The following is an 18,792-nucleotide window of genomic DNA, read 5'->3' as shown; positions in this document are numbered from 1 at the left end:
GCATACAAATTTACAAGAGCTTTCGCCCTCGCTTGGGCCTGTTCTGTTTTCTTTTTCAAAATTAACTTCCTTCAATAAAAGCCAAAAGAAAGCTTCTCGTCCTCAGATAAAAAAACCTCGTTTTTATGCCTCTCGAAACTCAAATTCTCAGAAGCTTCTGCCCTCGCTTCGCTCGAGCCTGTTCTCTTTTCTTTTTCAAGAGTAAACTTCCTTCAAAAAAACATCCATTTCAATATTAAAATTTAAAAAACAAAAAAATAAACACTCTTCGCATTCAAAAAAAAACAACTCGTTTTCAGGCATCTTGAAATGAAAATTTCCGTAAGTTCTCGCCCTCGCTTCGCTCGGACCAATTTGTCTCTCATTTTCAAATGAACAAATTTCACATTTTGAGACCTTCAAAAATCAAAAAAAAAGAAAACTTTTCATAAGTTATATGAATACATAATTATGTATTTTATTAATTGGCCAAACTTGATGCATGTTTTATTTATTTTTAATTAGAAAAGTTAATAATCAAAGTTAAGCTGTTTTTTTATATCCGAAGAAGTATCGAGTTCGAAGAGAAGCTTATGAAAAAAATTACCCCCCCCCCAAAAAAAAAAAAACTTCTTTAATTAAAGTATGCAGTGAACCTAGAAACTTGAGAAAAATGGTCTGGAAAATGGAAAAAGGAAAAATTGTTCTGGAAAACCTGGAAAAGTCAGGGAAAATCATTTCCAGAAATGAGTGGACACCCTGGTATTGTATTTTTTCTTGTTTTCTTTGCAAAATAGAAAAATTGTGGCCAGAAAAAAATTGGCCTGGAAGAAATTGTGACCTGATCCCACTGATCCTCTCCTCTTTCCTCACCACAATTGAATCAGGTGAAAAAATTTCGGCTAATAATTCTGCTTCTCTGACTTGTTCTGTTAATTATCAAGTAGCGGTTCTTTTTCTCTGGAATTTTTTCTCATTTTTGAAGTTTTTTTTTTGGAATTTTTGCGTGTTTTTGGGAGGGGTTATTAATGATTAATTGACAGTCGTGAATCAGTTTCAGTGCAGTGAAAGTATCGAAAGAGTAGTGAATTTAGTCAAAAAGGTAGGTAGTGAAAAAATGAAAAAATTCCGTGATGCGTTCATTTGTATTGTTTTTTTTTTATAATTATGATTGAAATTGAAAAATACTTTGCATACAAATTTGCTTCCAATTTCAATTTTTTTTGAACATTTAAAATTTGACTTTGTTAATTTTTCGTGTTTTGTGGTGGGTTGGGGGGGGGGGGTCTAGTGGATAACTTTCTGAAAATTTGACTGAAAAGAAGAGGTAGTGAAAAAAGAAGTGAGAAAGTAGTGATTTTTTCAAAAAATACTCCGTTAGATATGTACCATGTCAATTTGAAATGAATCATTTGTTCGCAATCAAACGAATCAGTTTCCAAAAACTCCCCCCCCCCCAGTGTTTTTCGTTGAAAAAAGGGGGGTACAGAAAAAAATGTCGCGAAAAAGGGTCGCGAAAAGTCGCGATTTTTGAACATTAAATTTTGGTAGACATCCTGAATAGTCATACAATTCGCGAGTAAGTAAGCTAATTATCGGTGAATCGAATATTTATTTTTTTGAATTATGGTTCAGTAGTTCTAAATAATGATTCCCTTGTGTGATTCACGATTCTTGATTTTAATAATGGACAATTCGGATCTTTCGCAGAAATCTTTGGTTTTGAATGAGAACATTTATTTATAGATTAAATCTTTCGCGAGACTTTCAAAAGTGACTCTTCGTTCATGAACCATTTGCTCAAAGAAACGTATCGCAATGTGAAAGAAAAACAAATTCACAAAAAAACGAACATACGAATACCTACTTACCCTTCCATTAAAGTATCTGAACGTAGCGTACTGTACATTTATTGGTTTCTCGTGTATGTAATTTTTCTCCAGCTTTCTCTCTATCTCTATCCCTATCCCCTTTCTCATCTATTACTATCCGGTAGCTTTTCTTTTTTAAAATCAAGTTCGCATTACGTAAAAAAATAAGCTTCGGGGAATACAATGTTGGCCAAAAAAGAAAAAACAAACAAGTTCTGAAAAAATAAAAAAATAAATGAAAGCTAAAAATGTGCTGTAAATTCGCTCTATTTTTTTATCATAAATATGTACTTAAGTTGTTTATCCTGCAGTAGGTTAAGGATCGCGATGCATTACAGCCTATCTTATTTGCTGAAAACTTACTAGATATATAGGTAGGTAGGTCTAAATAAAAGTGCGCGATGTGTTACTCGTCGATTAAAATAAAGCCGGCGTGCTGAGGCCGTGTTCAGCAGCCCAATATAAGTATAAATACGGTCGCAGTTGTCGCCACCGCCACCCTATTTACTCGTAGTATGTAGGTAAACTACATAGGTAAGTGTAGGTTTTAGGGGCTTAGCAGTATACGGCAAATATGGCGTGTTCGATTTTATTCAACAGTTTAACCCTGTTCACGTCCCAAACCCTTGTGTACCGAATCCGGCGTGATATTAAAGCTTTTCGTATAATACAACCGTAGGTAGGTAGGTACTATACCGCATAGTATGGTACACATATACGAAGATATTATAGGTTTAACGCGTATTATCGCTTCGACCGATATTATTTTATAATAATAATTTTTCGCTCTCCTTTTTTTTTGAAAATTTCGTCGTTTTTCGTTTTAACCGATAATTCGTTGACCGCATTTTGGCGGGTGGTTTGCCTTTGCACTGTTTCTCTCGGGAGGATTTCCATTCGAGCGAAACGTGTAAGTACGTAATATGAGTAGGTATGTACATTCATATAAATGAAAGAGAGAAACGAGAGATAGGCTTAGCGGTCAACGAAAAGCTGAAATTCAAAGATACGTGGATGATTTTTTTTTCTCTATCAAAAAATGGGAATAAAACAGTATACGATGAACCAAGATGCTAAGAGTTATATTTTTCTGAATGTTGTTTCCTTTTGATTTACTACGTAACTCTCCTCTGTATATCTGTGTTGCTGGTTCATTGGCCAAGTGGTTTCCATCAATATTAAACTACTGTATATTGATGGTTGTTTTCGTTCTACGTACCTACGTATTAAATGGAAGCTTTACCTTTTCTTTTTTTCCACGTAGTCGAGCTAATTTCAAGGCGTTTTCCCAAAATAAACCCATTGAAAACGAGAATAAGAGAAATGGTAAGAGAGAAATCCTGAGACTAAAAGGTTCGTAGGAAACCAACCCTACATATATGAGTTGGTAAGCTACCTATACCTCTACATACATGAACGTGTATCGATACGTGTGTGCTCCTTGGTATCTGTAGTGGTAGATTTTTAGGGCAACGTCGAATTAACGCGAATTCGCTTCTCTGTTTTTTCTTTTTTTGACCTTAAAAAAAAATCGACAATTGAAAAGAACGATCCCGGTTCGACGTTACGTAGTATTTTATTAAAAGTGCTGTATGTGTGTGCGGAGGTAATTTCTTTATTTTGTAGGACGAATTTCTTCCTTTCGTAGGAGAAAAATAATGAGATTTCTTCCTCCGGTGGAACCAGGCGCTCGATATCGAGTGAATTGTTTTTAAAAAATGATGCCCGACCGAAGGAGCTTTACATCGTACCTAGTGTATTTGAAATTTCACAAAATCTATAACTCGCGAACATTTTTCAAGCTCGGTATTCATTTTGTTTCCTTCGCCTTTTTTGAATGGTACAAAATTGAAATTTTTTGTGTTTTTTCCTAGCTGAATATACTTACTTTTATACTTGTACAGGGTGTTCCAGAATAACCTTTCACATTTGTTTTTTTTATTACTCTGAGAGAAAAATGTTTACAAAAATTCTTTTACAACCAAAATGAAGTAGAAATATGCCGTTTTTAGACCGTATATTTGAGTTTTCATTAAAAATGAAGTTTTAAAAATTTTTCCATCGAGATATTTTCCTTCATTTTTGACACATTCAACCAAACATTTTTTCAAATTATTGAACACTTCTCTTCCAATCAGTTGCGACTCATGAACCTAGAAGCTGTTTCAGAGTCCTAGATTTATCTCGATACACTTTTGACTTGGAATAACTCCATAAAAAAAAATCGCAGGCTGAAAAGTCAGGGGATCAAGGTGGCCATTAAATTTCTGGTTCAACACGTCGACCATAACAAAATTATTTGATGACCGAAGTGCTCACGCGCTAAACATATGTGTACATCCCTGGTAGTTCCAACATGTTGGAAGGAAGTAAGTAACTCTATTACATCGCGTCTGTCTTTTAGTTTGGAACAAGAAACTCGTTTAACATTTTGCCTTACCCCTCACCGTTACTGTTTCGTTAAACACACATGGTCCCACTATACCGAATTTAGCCACGCCCAACCAAACAGTCAACTTGGCGGAGGTTTAGATGTTTCTCAAGTATTATCAACTGATTCTTTGTACACTAGAAGCGCACATTCCAATTATTCACTTCACCATTTAGATAAAAATGAGCTTCGTTACTGATGAGTAAGGAGTAAAGAGTTACAGGAACCTTTATTTTTAAAAAAGGCCTTCACAGTAAAAGCACACTGTACAGCCATCTACTTCTCCAGGGCAAAAAATAACTATTGAAACATAATTCGGCATGCTTTGGCTACCTAGAACCGCCTTTACCATTCCCCTAGCTCCACTTGAACACAGATCAGTGGTTACCAAAATGTGAAAGGTTATTCTGGAACACCCTGTAGGTACTGACTAGTTTTCGGAACAACGAGATGTTTTCCAGTTTAATGAGGTTTCAAGTTTGATTTCTTGCATTTATATTTTGATTTTTCAATCAAGTGGTCGTGACAAAATTTTGTGTAATGGGCGGTATTCTAAGCTGACTGTGTCGATCTATTCTACATACTTGTATTTCCAAGCATCAGGAAGTAAATCGACTGAAAAAATCGGAAAATTTTCCCCTCCTGGTTTTGAACATGTTGCTAATAACTTTTCTTTCGTGCATTGCCAATATCTTCAGGTCTTGTCTTCTATGGAGAGGGTGTCGAGGGCGTGAAAGGGGACAGGTTGAAACAATGACGTCATATTCGTGCTCGGTAATTTTGAAAACATCTTTTTAAATTTTGCCTTCAATTTAGTATAGAAGGCTTGCCAATGCCCCTTGTATCGAAAGTGCCCATTTTGAACTGATATCAAAAGTAACATCTGTATAATTTTCCAAAATTCAAATGGAAGATCAAGACGTCGAAAATCCATTATTTTTTTTTGGCTGAATTGATGTAGAATGGCCCAGTTGACCGAAAAGAACGTGGGAGAGCTTTTGTCAAGATGTCAGCTAAGTGCTGCTCTGAGCTTACATGCTGTACTACAAGCATGTCTTCTTTGATTCAGTCTCTGATGAAAAAATATTTTCTCTGAATATGTTTTGTCTGAGAATGAAATTCCACATTTTCTGCTATTCTAATAGCATTTTCATTATCTATTAGTAAAACAAGAACTTCACATAGATTGATTAGTTCACAAAACAACCTCGAGATTCAAATAACTTCTTTTGACACTTCATTCCCGGCTATGAGTTCTGATTCACAGCTAGAATCTGCCACGAGTTGTTGTCTTCTGTTGTTCCATGATATCGCTGCATCAGCAAATTTTATCAGTACACCAGTCGATATAGACATCCATCAAAATCTGAGTTGTTGAAGCACTTGAGCTGTTTTGAAATTGGATTGTGTTTGTAAACCAATTTGAAACGTATCATAATAGACAGCAGAGCTGAAAATGGTACTCGCTAACAGGGGCCCTAGTGACAAAATATGAGGGCGTTTTCACTAGCGACTTTTTAGGACCACTTCACTATAGCGTTTTCACTGGCGAATAGCAAATCCGCTCTACAAGGTATGCTATTCACTGTAGGGGGTAATGTGTAGCTGGAACAAGTAACCAAACAAAAGAAAAAGATTCCTTTTGTGACAAAACTACAACCACAATTAACAGAAATATGAATGTGTGGTAGCTAGGCGCCTAGGTAGTATGTTGTAGTTGCACAGAAAAGTCATTATCTCCCCCTTACACTCCAACTGAAGAGTGAATGAGTGATGGAACCTGTTTTCTTCTCTACTTTCTCTGGGATGTCTTTGGTTCTTGCTGATCTCCTCCTACCCCGCGTATCTGGTACTGATGTAAGGGATGTTTGTCAACTTCATTTACAGGAGTACACCACTGGTGCAGGTTTAGAAATTGGTATTAAATTAAGCATATCGCACCTCGGGAGTTATAAGGTCACATCTCAAAAAAGTGAAATTTTACAGGAGAGTGATTTTCTTTTTTTTTAAAACTTGATTCATTATTTTCATCAACTTATAATCAATTGTGAGGAATGAATAGCATGTCATTTTGAAGATTGGGTATCCTACCTTCATTTAACATAAGAATATTTTGAAAAATAAAATCTTAAAGAGGAAATATTTCAATGTTTGGAAAACATTTTGAGTTATAACCTTTCATAAAAAGTGATCTGGAGGCGAAAAAAAGCGTCCAAAAAAATTTTCATGATAACAAAATTGTAGAGAATTAAATTTCCAATCGACATAATGTCGTTAGTTTTTTTCTAGAGTGCTTAGTTTTTGAGTTTTTCCCAAAAAACTAAAATTTTAATATATAAGGTGCACCGGGGCAAGTCAGAACGATTTTTCGCAATTTCAACTTTGACCAGCTGTTACTCCCCTTCTAATGAACCAATATGGATCAAATTTATTATGTAGGTTCCCATAAGGGTTCTTAACCTATGGTAAAAATTTGAGCGCGATTGACACAGTAGCTTTCGCTCAGTGGAATAAAATATAAACTGTCCTGACTTACCCCAATTGGGGGAAGTCAGAACAGGCTAAACTTTGCAGAGGCGTAGATCACAAACCGAGCGTCCTAGAAAAATTGCATAGAAACAAAATTGTAGAAAATTTAATTCTCTTTGAGATCACTCTCATCAGATTTTCACTAGGACGCATGGTTCGTCCGCAATATGCGAAAAACTAAGAAATAGAAAGTCTGTATTTTTGACCAAATTCAAAACAAGTTCAAAACAACAACAAAATACAATTGAACCAAAGACATCTAAAATGCAACTGAATCGCGAAAATTTTTATGCCGTGATGAAGTAGGGGTAGTACCCTCAAGTCACCTTTAGTGGCACTTCGCCAGATAAAAACCTCTAGGCGCTAGAGCAAGTTTTCTAACTTACCCCGAATTCCAACTTCCCCCGGTGCACCTTATGCAAATTAATTTTTCTGAAAAATGTTCTATTTTAAAAATTTTTTGTTTTGGAACAAATCTACAAAAAATACACTCCTTGTGATTATTTTACATCTTAAAAACGTTCAACACTATCGAAACTGGTTTCTGACACTTTGTATGTGCAAATTTTACTCAAAGAAAGAGGAGTTTTTTGAGATGTGACCTTATAACTCCAAACAACTTGCAATGTTGTAGAAATTTTGAGTTAGGCCCTTTGCATTTTTTACATGATCTAAGCAGCATACCCGACTCAAAGTGTTATTTTTGGTTGCAGGGGGTCATGCAAACCCCAAAAATGCAAAAACATCAAAATCGATTTTTTTTGAGATGTGACCTTATAACTCCCGAGGTGCGATATATGGCAATCGATTCTCGTTCAGGGAGGTAATTTTTTTTGATCAATTTTGAGAAATTTATCCACCCAAACATATGTATCTGTAGCCAATAATTTTTCAAATTTTTTGAGATGTGTTTGAACAGTATGTGATATGTTTATGACAGTGAAATATTTTTTTAAAAAAGAAATTGGTCATTTGTGAAACATTTCCAGCAAAAAGAAAAACATGCTGCTTTTCATGGGTTTCTGAAACTGAAAGTGCTTCACACTAAAAAAAAGATATGTACTTAATTGCATACCTAAGCACATATATCCACAATAAGAGGAAAAGACAAGCGATTTGGGGTACATAGCAGTCAAATTTCCAGGGGTTTTTGAGACAAAAACAATCTTCAAATTTTAATCCCAAAAAAGTGTAATAAATGGGCAACAGTTTCACTTGAAAATTAAAGGCACACACAATCCTCACAAAAAAAAAGGATAGAGCTTTGAAATTCGCATTATCAGCTAATTCCTTGGATTTTTTGAGTCAGAAAACTGTAATTTTATTTTTATTCCAAACTAAATACTCAATCTTCAGGGAGGGAGATGGAGAAAAAATAAAACTTTTCAGAGAGGGAGATGGGGAAAAAATGAAATTATTTTTCAACTTTGTTGAATGAAGCATCAAAATAAATGTTTTTTAACCTTCTAAATTGAAATCCATTTTAGAATTAATTATTTAATTCAAGTTCCTTTTCGCGAAAAATTCAACAGCAAAACGTTAAAAGATGTTTTCGTGGCTAAACTATTCCAAATTGTAACATGCATCACAAAAATGCCAGCGAAAAAGCGAAATGCTGAAGTAAATTAATACCTGAAATAGCGTTTTCGCTTTTCAGTCTCAAAAACGCCAGCGGTTTTGCTTTTCGCCCACAAAAATGCTCTGTGATAAAAACTGTCGGTAGCGGTTTCGCTATCCGCTGTAATTTCCGCCATGTGAAAAGAACTCCAGATAGCGACTTTAATGGCGAAAAGCGAATTCGCTAGCGACTTTTTAGGACTTTCTAGCTATCCGCCAGCGTTTTCGCTAGCGGATCGCGTTTTTCGTTGTCAATTGGGGGGTAACTACTGTACCCATACCATAAATTCCCATTGCTTGCTAGTAGCTGGTAGAGAGTTGAAAAAATTTCACACTGTTTCACATTGTAGCTGGTAGAATGTTGTATGCTTAGTGGGTGTACTAGCATTACGTCATCATTGCCAACAATCACTGTCAAACATCAATCACACGCACCTACAACAGGTGCTAAAATGTAACTCCTCCCACTTATGCATCATCAATTTTTGAGGTGTGTGAGCAGACTAAGTGCAAAAACAATCGGGTTGTGCACGCTATATGCTACTAGCGGGTTAACCCAGATACCAGTTAGCAGGTAGCGTAACTGTTTTCAGTTCTGCTAGACTGGTATCTAATCACTCTCTTTAAACAACTGATATGTTGCTGGTAGGATTTTCTAGAGAACATGATAACACGCCAATACTGCCAACAACATACAAGATGTTGAAGCGTGTGCCTCATGGCAATGTATGTATAACAGCTCACCTACTGCTGATCAGTTAGGAAACTTTGTTTAAAGACCTTTTATTCATGCTTGCATTTTCTCATTTCTCTATTTAGAATAGGCTTGTCTGACCAGACCAAAAAACTGGACTGATGACTTCAACTGGACCCAAAAATGCTCACAAGACCGAGTGGAACGGACTAGACCTGACCCTCTGAAACAAATTTATGTCAATATTACATAACTGAAAGAATGACCCTCTCCAGAAAAATACTAGGAACAGACCTAGACATATCACCTTTCCAAAAAATCAGACCAAATGGGCAATGACTGCAGTTCGCACATAAGTTACGTGCAATTTTTCAAATTTTTAATTCCAGTTTAGATGACTATCTTGATAAAATTTCCATTATGATTCACTTTCTTTTGAAGTTGTAATATTCTGAAATCAAAAATCCCATTTTTCAACTCATCTAATGTGTTGGAAGTTTTTTTCTTTCTGAAAAATGAAGACTGTTTCCTAGACCTGGGCTGATCCATGACCAGAATAAAAATTTCCAGTCAGGACCAGACCGAACTTACCTACAAAGACAAAAAAAAATCAAACAGAATGCCCGGACCAGACCGTTTGAAAACTCCAAACAAATACCTTAATTTTAGAGCAGTCGAAAAACCTGAGCGGTCTTACAAGCCTGATTTAGAATTTCAACTCATAACAGCAGCAAACGTTTCTCCAAAAAAAAAATGTCGAGCTTTTTCCCCCTCGTTAATATTTTCTATACGTAAAACCTAAAAAAAAAATAATCTGTCTGGAAACGGTTCAATTTGGAATTCTCTCGCCTGATAGGTAAAATACATAATTAGCACATTTCACGTAGAAACAAAATTTATCCTTCGAGAATGGAAATACTTACTCGCAAAAATTTTCCAAGCGTTGAACGTCACAAGTTTTTGACGCCCGTTTGTAAATTTTCCATTGCCTTGAATTCTTCGATTATGCAAAATACTCTAGGGATGTTTTTTTATCGCCGTTGCACATTTACGAGCATATATTGTACACATGTACGCGACGAAATACTCTTCGGATCATGGTGTAAGCGAAGGTCGAACTCCCATCTATCATTAATTCGAGGTATTGACAAAATATCACGTATTTTTCGTTTAAAATATATAATGTATTTGTGTGTTCAATACTAACCGAAACAAATGAAAGCCTGGCTCTCGCGTTTGTGAAAGATATCCAATGGAGATGAAAATTCCCATTCACAACGATCGTGATGTACAAATTATATGTACCTACTCGTTTTTGAAAAGTCGACGATGACGATCCGAAAGGATTCGAGGAAAGTACGTATAATGCGAGATTGTACCGTGAGGAGGATGAAGAGGGTCGTAACGAGCAGTTGACAACGTAAAAACGAGAAACATTTTCATTTTCTGGGTATTTATTCTGATTTGTACGAGTAGAAAAGGAAAGAAAAAATATAACCGAAAGGCCACGTGACTTGAAACGAAAGAATAAGATCTAGCTGTGCTGACAGGATCGTATAAACGAGCTGTCTCGCAGGCAGAATTTTCTTACGATAACGAGAAGACGTAAACGAGAATTATTTGTACCATATTTTCGCTAACAAATGACGTCTTGCACAGTACAGTATTTTTATCGAAATTCGTAGGTAGTGTTTTTTTTTCTCTCAAATTTTATGTGCTTTTACGTAGGTAGGTAAATTTAAGTACCTAATCAAAATAAATGAGGTGTACAAAATTGTGAAAAAAATTCTAAAGTTTTATTTCCAAAGTTTACAAATTGAATATTTTTTCTCGAGAGGATTGCTATTAAAATGAGTTCACTTGATAAAATTTGGTCAAACTATAAAAAAATTTTTGGAGCTCCAGTTAGGTTTTTGTGTGAATTAGTTTCAAACTATCTTACAATTACAAAGATTAAAAATTTGTTGAAATGCCATACACATTTTTAAAATTGCCTGTGATGAAACATTGTAAGAGTTGAGTGGAATTTTGCAAAAATGCTTAATTAAGTACGTATGTGAAAAAAAAAATAGCAGAAAATCACCAAAAAATTACCAAATATCGACATGAAATTGAATTGTAAAAAAATTATACTTGAAAGGTAAAAACTGAAAAATTATCATCGAAATTACTTGTAAGTTACCACAAATTGATGGAATTTCAGTCATGATAGCGCCATCAACTCAGAAATTGTGAAAAATTTTGACGTGATGGAATTCTTTCATTAAGTACATATTTTTGCCGTAATGAGCGTGAAAAATTCTACATATAAAAATTACCCAAAGTTGAATTTCAAGCCTACAATATTTTTTTAGAGTCGCATTATTTCAGTTTCAACTCGTATTTTGATATTTTATGTACCTAAGTATTTGTGTGTGTTTTTTCAATTTACGACGAGTAGGATGATAAATTGAATTCAGCTAATTCATAATTTTGTTTTTCTTTGTTTTAGGTGAGTACGAATTTGTGTTGGAGTACTTAGAAATCTGTAGAATATTTTGTATTCAATACCGCTGATGAGTAAGTTTTGAAATAATTTTATGAATGAATCTGGCGTTAATTGATCGAATAAACTAATTATTATTCAGGGGAAAAGAAACAAAATTATGTATTTTTTATTCCTGAATTCCATTTCAAATTCTCAAAGTTTTTATAAATTTTTTTATTCGTAGTTTTTACATTTATTTTAATCAATGTTTGAAATGAAAAAAAAAAGGATTTGAAGAATTTTATCAGAATAACAGTGAAAAGTGTGTTATTAGAGATATTTCAATCTGGTGCAGACTGCAGAGCATGAATCCATCCTCAGTTCTGAAAAGAGCCATGCATGAAGTTGAAAAATCTAGGGTAATGGGTCTGGATGTCTGGAAGGTTTACAAGTTCATCGTCAGATCTAACCTTTTTAGGAGGAGGAGGAGGAGGAGACGGCACCACTCAAAAGTGAAGAAAACCATGTACATATTTTTTTCAAAAATGACTTTATTTTGGCAAGCCTTCACTCAACCTTCTGTACAGTTAGGAAGCTCAAATTTTCAGCGAAATTCTCCACTCAAAATACACTTTTTAACCAACTTTCGTCAAAACAGAAAGGTCGGAAACAAATAGTGAAAAAGTTAGAAATTTTATTTTTGAGATTCGAGAGAGACTCCCTATTTTTTGGAAATTAGGGGAAGAGGAGACCCAGGGGATTTTATGTTCGTTGGACAGGTTGGAGCGAAGGATTAAGTATATGAAGTTGCATGTTTTTCTGTCTAGGGTGTTGATGATGATGATGGGATTTAATGTATATTTCCCCGATTCATGAACCTTCCAGTATTTTGAGCCCCATTACAAATTTCAAGCACGAATGCAATTTTTTGCATATTCTATTCTTGTAATTTTAACAGCATATTATCGTGTCAAGTTTCAGCGTTTTTTTTAAGAGGAGGAGGGAGAGATTTTTTGATGAATTTTCTATACAGGGTGGAGGAAGAGGGTAGACTTCATCATAATCATTGATTGTAATGTTGATGTTTCGAATGAAGATATTCGTTCAATTTCTGAAAATAAATCATATCAATTCGACCAACGTTTTTGAGTCATGTCCTTCGATTTCGCTCAAATTTTTTTTACAATGTTTACCTACCCAATAAGACGTAAGAAATTCGCAATCAGTTTGGTCCCAGCCCCCTCAGGAAGCTGGTTGGGCGGGGGGGGTCAATAATTTCCACATTTTCTCGAGGTACTCAACTTCATCAGCGCATACCTCCAAATCTATGATAGTACTTTGATCAAAACTGACTTCACAGTTCGAAGGAGCATTGCATTTTGAACTTTCTAAGTATTTTGAAATTTTCAAAATTGGGAGTTCAAATTTCAAAATGGCGCTGTAATTGAGAGCTACCATTAAAAGTTCTTAAAAAATGTCCATAGATATAACTTTTGATGATTTTTCGAAATATTCAATTTTAGAGATGAGATCTTTTAATAAAGAGGGAGCACCTCCTCCCCCAAATTTGAGTCAAACTTTCAAAAAAAATCTGGGGCATGTGATATATCGAATTGTATGTTTTTGGTGGCGCTGAACATGAATATGATGTCAGATTTTTGATTGGACCCCATCCATGGCTCCCAGCACCTCCCTAAAGGGGGTAAAAGTCCAAAAAATGATTTCATTCGTGTGACACATGAAATAGTACGTTTTCGATATTGCTGAACACGAATATAGCCTTAATTTTTCAAACTGACCTCAACCATGGCCACTAGAACTTCCCTCAATGGGTAAAAGTCCAAAAAAATTGTTTCATTTGTGTGACACATTAAATAATATCTAAGGGTATATTCGTGTTCAGCGATATCGAAAACATACTATTTCATGTGTCACCCGAATGAAACCATTTTTGGACTTTTACCCTCTTTGGGGAGGTGCTGGGAAAAATCTGACGGCATATTCGTGTTAAGCTTCACCAAAAACATACAATTCAATATATCACATGCCCCAGATTTTTTTTGAAAGTTTTGTCCAAATTTGGGGGAGGTGGTGCTCTCCCGTCCACTAAAAGATCTCTTCTCAAAATTAAATATTTCGAAAAAGCATCAAAAATTACACCTATGGAATTTTTTTCTGCGTGATTTTGAACCTTTTTTTTTTAGAGCCCCCCACTTTAGACACCCCTAAAAAAGGTGTTTAAGCACACATTTTCAAATAAATTGAAGAATTTACATTTGAACCACACTGGCAAGTGCTCGATGATTTTTCATTTGATTTTTCCTGTAACTTTCAAAATTAAGCTTTTTTGGGTCAAATTGTAATATTTTACTATTAGAAAAAATGCCAAAATCACGATTTCAACGAAGTAAAATCTCAGAATTTGGCAAAAAAAAACTTAATTTTGAAAGTTACAAGAAAAATAAAATGAAAAATCATCGAGCACTTGCCAGTGTGGTTCAAATGTAATTTCTTCGATTTATTTGAAAAAAATGTGCTTAAACACTTTTTTTTGGGGTGCCTAAAGTGGGGGGCTCTAAAAAAGTGTTCAAAATTACGAATATACAGGGAGCTTTACTAAACTTTTTCATCTAGATAGTTGAATATATACCTCAAAACGTTACGTTTGGCGCAAATCGTAGGTTTCTAGTTTTCCAGGGGCTCCCAAAATTTCAAAATTGCGAAAAAATGGAAAACTGGATTTTTGAGTACCAGCGGAAAATTTTATTGAACTCTAAATTTGGTAGGATGATGGTCTTTCAGATACTAATAAACTGTAAAAAGCTTTTTAGGGGGCTCAAAAGGGTAGGTTCAAAATGGTGGTTCCAAAATTTTCCAAAAATCAAACCCCCCAATTTCTGCCCCGAGGGTTGAAAATAGGGAAATCACCTCGTAATACGTTTATCGAGTTCAAACAGATATTTTACCCTAAAAAAGTTTTTGAAAATAATATGGTACTCAGTGGTTCCTAAAATTCTTTTTGTAATCAAAACTTTGGGAACCCCTGGAGCCCAAAAAATGGTCATTTTGGGTTGACCAACCACCTATTCGTATTTTGGATATTTATTACAAAATTTTAAGAGAGGTCTAGTCCATAACTGTCAGGGGGCCAAGAAATGGCCTTATCAGGACTCCTCCTTTCACGAGCCGCCAGAAAGACAATACAGTCGACTGACAACAACATGGGGAAAAACGCGCTTTTTGATAAAATTCCTTACTCTATTGTAAGTCACGAATCTACTCGTCGTACTTTCGGATTCCTTGGAAATTTCGAACAATACCTTGCTGTAGAAATTTCGACATAGGCACCCTGCGGGAAACCCTGTAAGCTTGAGAAAACCCTCTCGAATCTTATAGGCACCACCGACAGCGATGCTCTCTAACGAACGTCTAGTTAGCCCGTTCAGTAGGAAAAAAACCACCCTTAAGAACGAAGGCGACGCGGGTAGCTTGGGTTGCGTGTTGTAGGCGTTCGTGTACATATTTTCGCTTTTTGCGCGACGACGACGCAAGGTTGGCGGAGTAGAAGTGTTTTTTGTGCCTTAACGTCGTCGACTGTGATACGGCGCGGCGACCGACGTTCCACTATAATTTGTCTCACCATCAGTTGTTGCTCTCGTCGCCGGCGAACTTGTAGAATAGTATGAATTTTCGCGGCTAAATACACGCTTTATAGCTTCCGAGCTTGGTTCGCGGTGGCGTATCAGTTTTCAACGTGTGCATGTGGATGTGGATTTTTCGCGCTGTATAAATATGATACCGCGATAAAAGGTAGGTAAGCTTGGGATTGTTTTTTTTTTCTTCAATTTTTTTCCTCGGTTCTTTTCGCGTTGGCTATGGCGAGAAACCCGGTATCCAAGTGGCGTGTGAAAAATTAGACATACCGACGTGTAGGTACCTCTGTTCTGCGATTATGTGTACAATAATGCGAACGAACGATTTACCTACTACCTACCTACCGTTGAGGCCGGTGATCTACTTCCTGGTAGACTCTGTTGCGCCAGAAGAAGACCAACAGCCGGCGAAATAGAGAGAGAAAACGTGGACACAGCGGCCGGCGCAGCGGCTCTCTCAGCTGTCTGTTTTTCTTTTTCCTTACTCGCGATGAATTATATACACATATACGTATACAATGTAGAGAGCGAGTACATGTATTGTAAGTAAAACGTATGTGTAGCGTGTTTATTGTGTAAATAATGCACACGTAAGTCTATAAGTACGTAGGTCTAGTACACGGCCGAAACGATGAAGAAGGCGAGCATTACGAATATTTGGATGGCTGACAGAGTTGATGAGTTGAAATAAAAGATGCAGCCCAAAGTGCATGCTGAGAGCTACACATAGACAGCGATAACACATATCGTACGTATTTGCTCGATTGTGTGTGAAGTCCACTTGTACATATGTGGAGAATGCTGGAAAAAGACACACAGATGAAGAAAGGCTAGAGACTGTTACGCCGCCGCCGAAGCTTAATTACAATAATGGAAATGTGTATTGTCGACTCTTCTACCTCCTCCTCTTCTACTCCTCTTAATCGGGCGACTAATCGTATATATACAAAGAAAAAGATAGCACAGTGTACTGTCCACTATCGAGGGTCCGAAGCTACGAGCGACGATGACCGCTGGATGAGGATGACGATACTGTGTCTGTGTCGACTGGAAGCACTTTCGCATGCAATTCACGTCATCGACTCATGTCCAGTTGACATAGTTTACAGCCTGCAGTGAAGCGGACGACCGCAACGAAGGCAAAATCATTTCTCTCGCAGCAGCAAGAAAGTAACCTCTAAAAATATGGAGTGAAAATGACGGAATGACGAAAGAATTCGCGACTCGTAGCGAATTATTGAGAGCGATGGCGGTGTGGAGCAAGATGCATATAGAGGTCTTAAGTCTTGGGCGAGCTTAGAAATGGTTGTAATTCAGATTTCAATTGGCTGGGAATTGGACATATTCATATTTTCAGAAGATATTATCCAAATATTATTGTGTTCTGAATTCAATCGTATATTTTCTGAATTGCAAAGTGGGAGAATGGGGAATGTGGGGTTTCTGAAGGCGAGATACCTACATATTTTTTTATCGATTTTAAACGTGTAACACTGGAAGTGGGACATGATAAGTTCCAAAAAAAGAAGTGGTTTAAAAGTTCAACTTTCTAATTTTTGCTCAAAATATTTCAATAACAGAACATGTTTAGAAAAACTTCCTCTCATTCAGACGGCAGGAAATTCCAAGTTTTATTACTTACTTCGTTCCTCTTCATAAATTTCTGTAGGGCCTTCAGTTTTTCACGAAAAATCAATTTTAAAAAAGAAAACTCAATGGCGACCATCGAAAAAAAAGGTATTCCCAGGTAAGATAGGCGAAATGGCCCTGTTCCCAGATTTGGAAAATTATGATGGATTATTGTTGGGTACTTCCAAACAAAATTTTCGAGCAGAATTCCCACCCCCCCCCCCCCCCATCTACCCAATCACCCTTCTCAATAATTTTTGCCAATTTTGGCAACAGGATTTTTTGAACATTTTGGCCAAAACCAGGAGTTTTTTTTGGCAATTTTTACAAAAGTTGGAAGTTTGTTATAATTCTGACCAAAAAAAGGAATTTTTTTTTACAATTTTGACATGAACGAGATAATTTTTGACAATTTGGGCGAAAACAGAACTTTGCTGACAATTCTGGCAAAATACACAACAAGAACTCCTTGTTAGGATAGTTTTGGGCAGAATCAGGAATTTTCGAAATTTTGGCTACTAACAAAGTTTTTTGGTCGTTCCTGCAAATAACGTCAAAAAAAGGTATTTTTGCACAATTTAGGCAAAAAACAGGATTTTTTTGGCAACTTTGAAAATAGTTGGGATTTTTTAATAATCTTTTCAAAAAAAGAACTTTTGTACAATTTTGGCCAAAATAAGACTTTTTTGAGAATTATTATTCTAGCGATAACATTTTTTGAACGTCTTGGCAAAAACAGCTGCTTTTTGGGCTATTTTTACAAACAGTTGAAATTTTTTGATAATTTTGGCAAAAATTGGAATTTTTAAAATTTTGGCCAACAACTGGGCTTTTTGTTCATTTTTTAAAAAAATATTAGGACTTTTTTGATAACGCCAGAATAAATAGTAGGTAAATATTTTTTCGCGATTATGGCCAAAAACAGTGCTTTTTTGACAATTTTGACAAGTTGGAATTTTTTGATAATTTTGGGAAAAATGTGACTTTTTTGACAATTATTATTCTGGCGATAACATGTTTTGAACGTCTTGGCAAAAACAGCTGCTTTTTGGGCTATTTTTACAAACAGTTGAAATTTTTTGATAATTTTGGCAAAAATTGGAATTTTTAAAATTTTGGCCAACAACTGGGCTTTTTGTTCATTTTTTAAAAAAATATTAGGACTTTTTTGATAACGCCAGAATAAATAGTAGGTACATATTTTTCCGCGATTATGGCCAAAAACAGTGCTTTTTTGACAATTTTGACAAGTTGGAATTTTTTGATAATTTTGGGAAAAATGTGACTTTTTTGACAATTATTATTCTGGCGATGAAATTTTTTGAACATTTGGGCAAAAAACAGGTGCTCTTTTTTTAAATTTTTACAAACAGTGAAGATTTTTTGACAATTTTGTCAAACATAGGAATTTTATTTCGACAATAATGCGACTTTTTTTGGTATCAGTAGGTGAGCGTTTTGATAACCTTTTGAACACGTTTTCTAGGGTGAAATTTGACGCTCAGCATTTCTTGTTCTAAACATTTTTCACATATTTCGCATAATTATGCAAAAAAAACGCGAAAACACGTATTTTCTGTTTTTTTTTGCAAATATGAGCCCTTTGTAGACAAAATTTTGATTTTATGGATTGGTAGAAAGAAAGTACTTGCAAAAAGGCACATTTTGACGAAAACAGTTTTTGTGATCAATCTTTCAATCCGGACTCCGGAGCTGTGGTGGTTCAAAGTTTTCTTTTGTCAATTTTACCCCCACCTCTATGATGAAAAATTTTGAAAAAAATCGTGTTCAAAGGCCCAGGTTTCCTCTACACATTCTGCGTGGTGCCAGAATTCTCTCCCCACTACTCATGGATACAAAATTTTTTCGCAAAAAACGCGCTTTTTGGCTATACCGTCCAAGGGAGTGAGGTGGGGTGGAAA

General features: G+C 35.7%; 1 protein-coding gene across 4 annotated transcripts in view; it reads left to right on the top strand.

Annotated features, from left to right (window-relative positions):
- Positions 1 to 18,792, top strand: part of LOC135836992 (ras-related protein Rap1-like) — a 95,235-nt gene that overhangs the window by 24,501 nt on the left and 51,942 nt on the right. Inside the window, exon 1 of one of the 4 annotated variants that reach the window (XM_065352097.1) lies at positions 15,243 to 15,398. The exons of the other annotated variants lie outside the window; for them this stretch is intronic. The gene's annotated coding sequence lies outside the window, so the exon portion shown is untranslated. Of the gene's footprint in view, positions 1 to 15,242; positions 15,399 to 18,792 lie in introns of those variants that run through there. 4 annotated transcript variants of the gene reach the window in all.

Source organism: Planococcus citri, chromosome 2 (assembly GCF_950023065.1).
Source record: "Planococcus citri chromosome 2, ihPlaCitr1.1, whole genome shotgun sequence".
Lineage (NCBI taxonomy): Eukaryota > Metazoa > Arthropoda > Insecta > Hemiptera > Pseudococcidae > Planococcus > Planococcus citri.
This window is presented reverse-complemented; position numbering and strand designations above follow the sequence as displayed.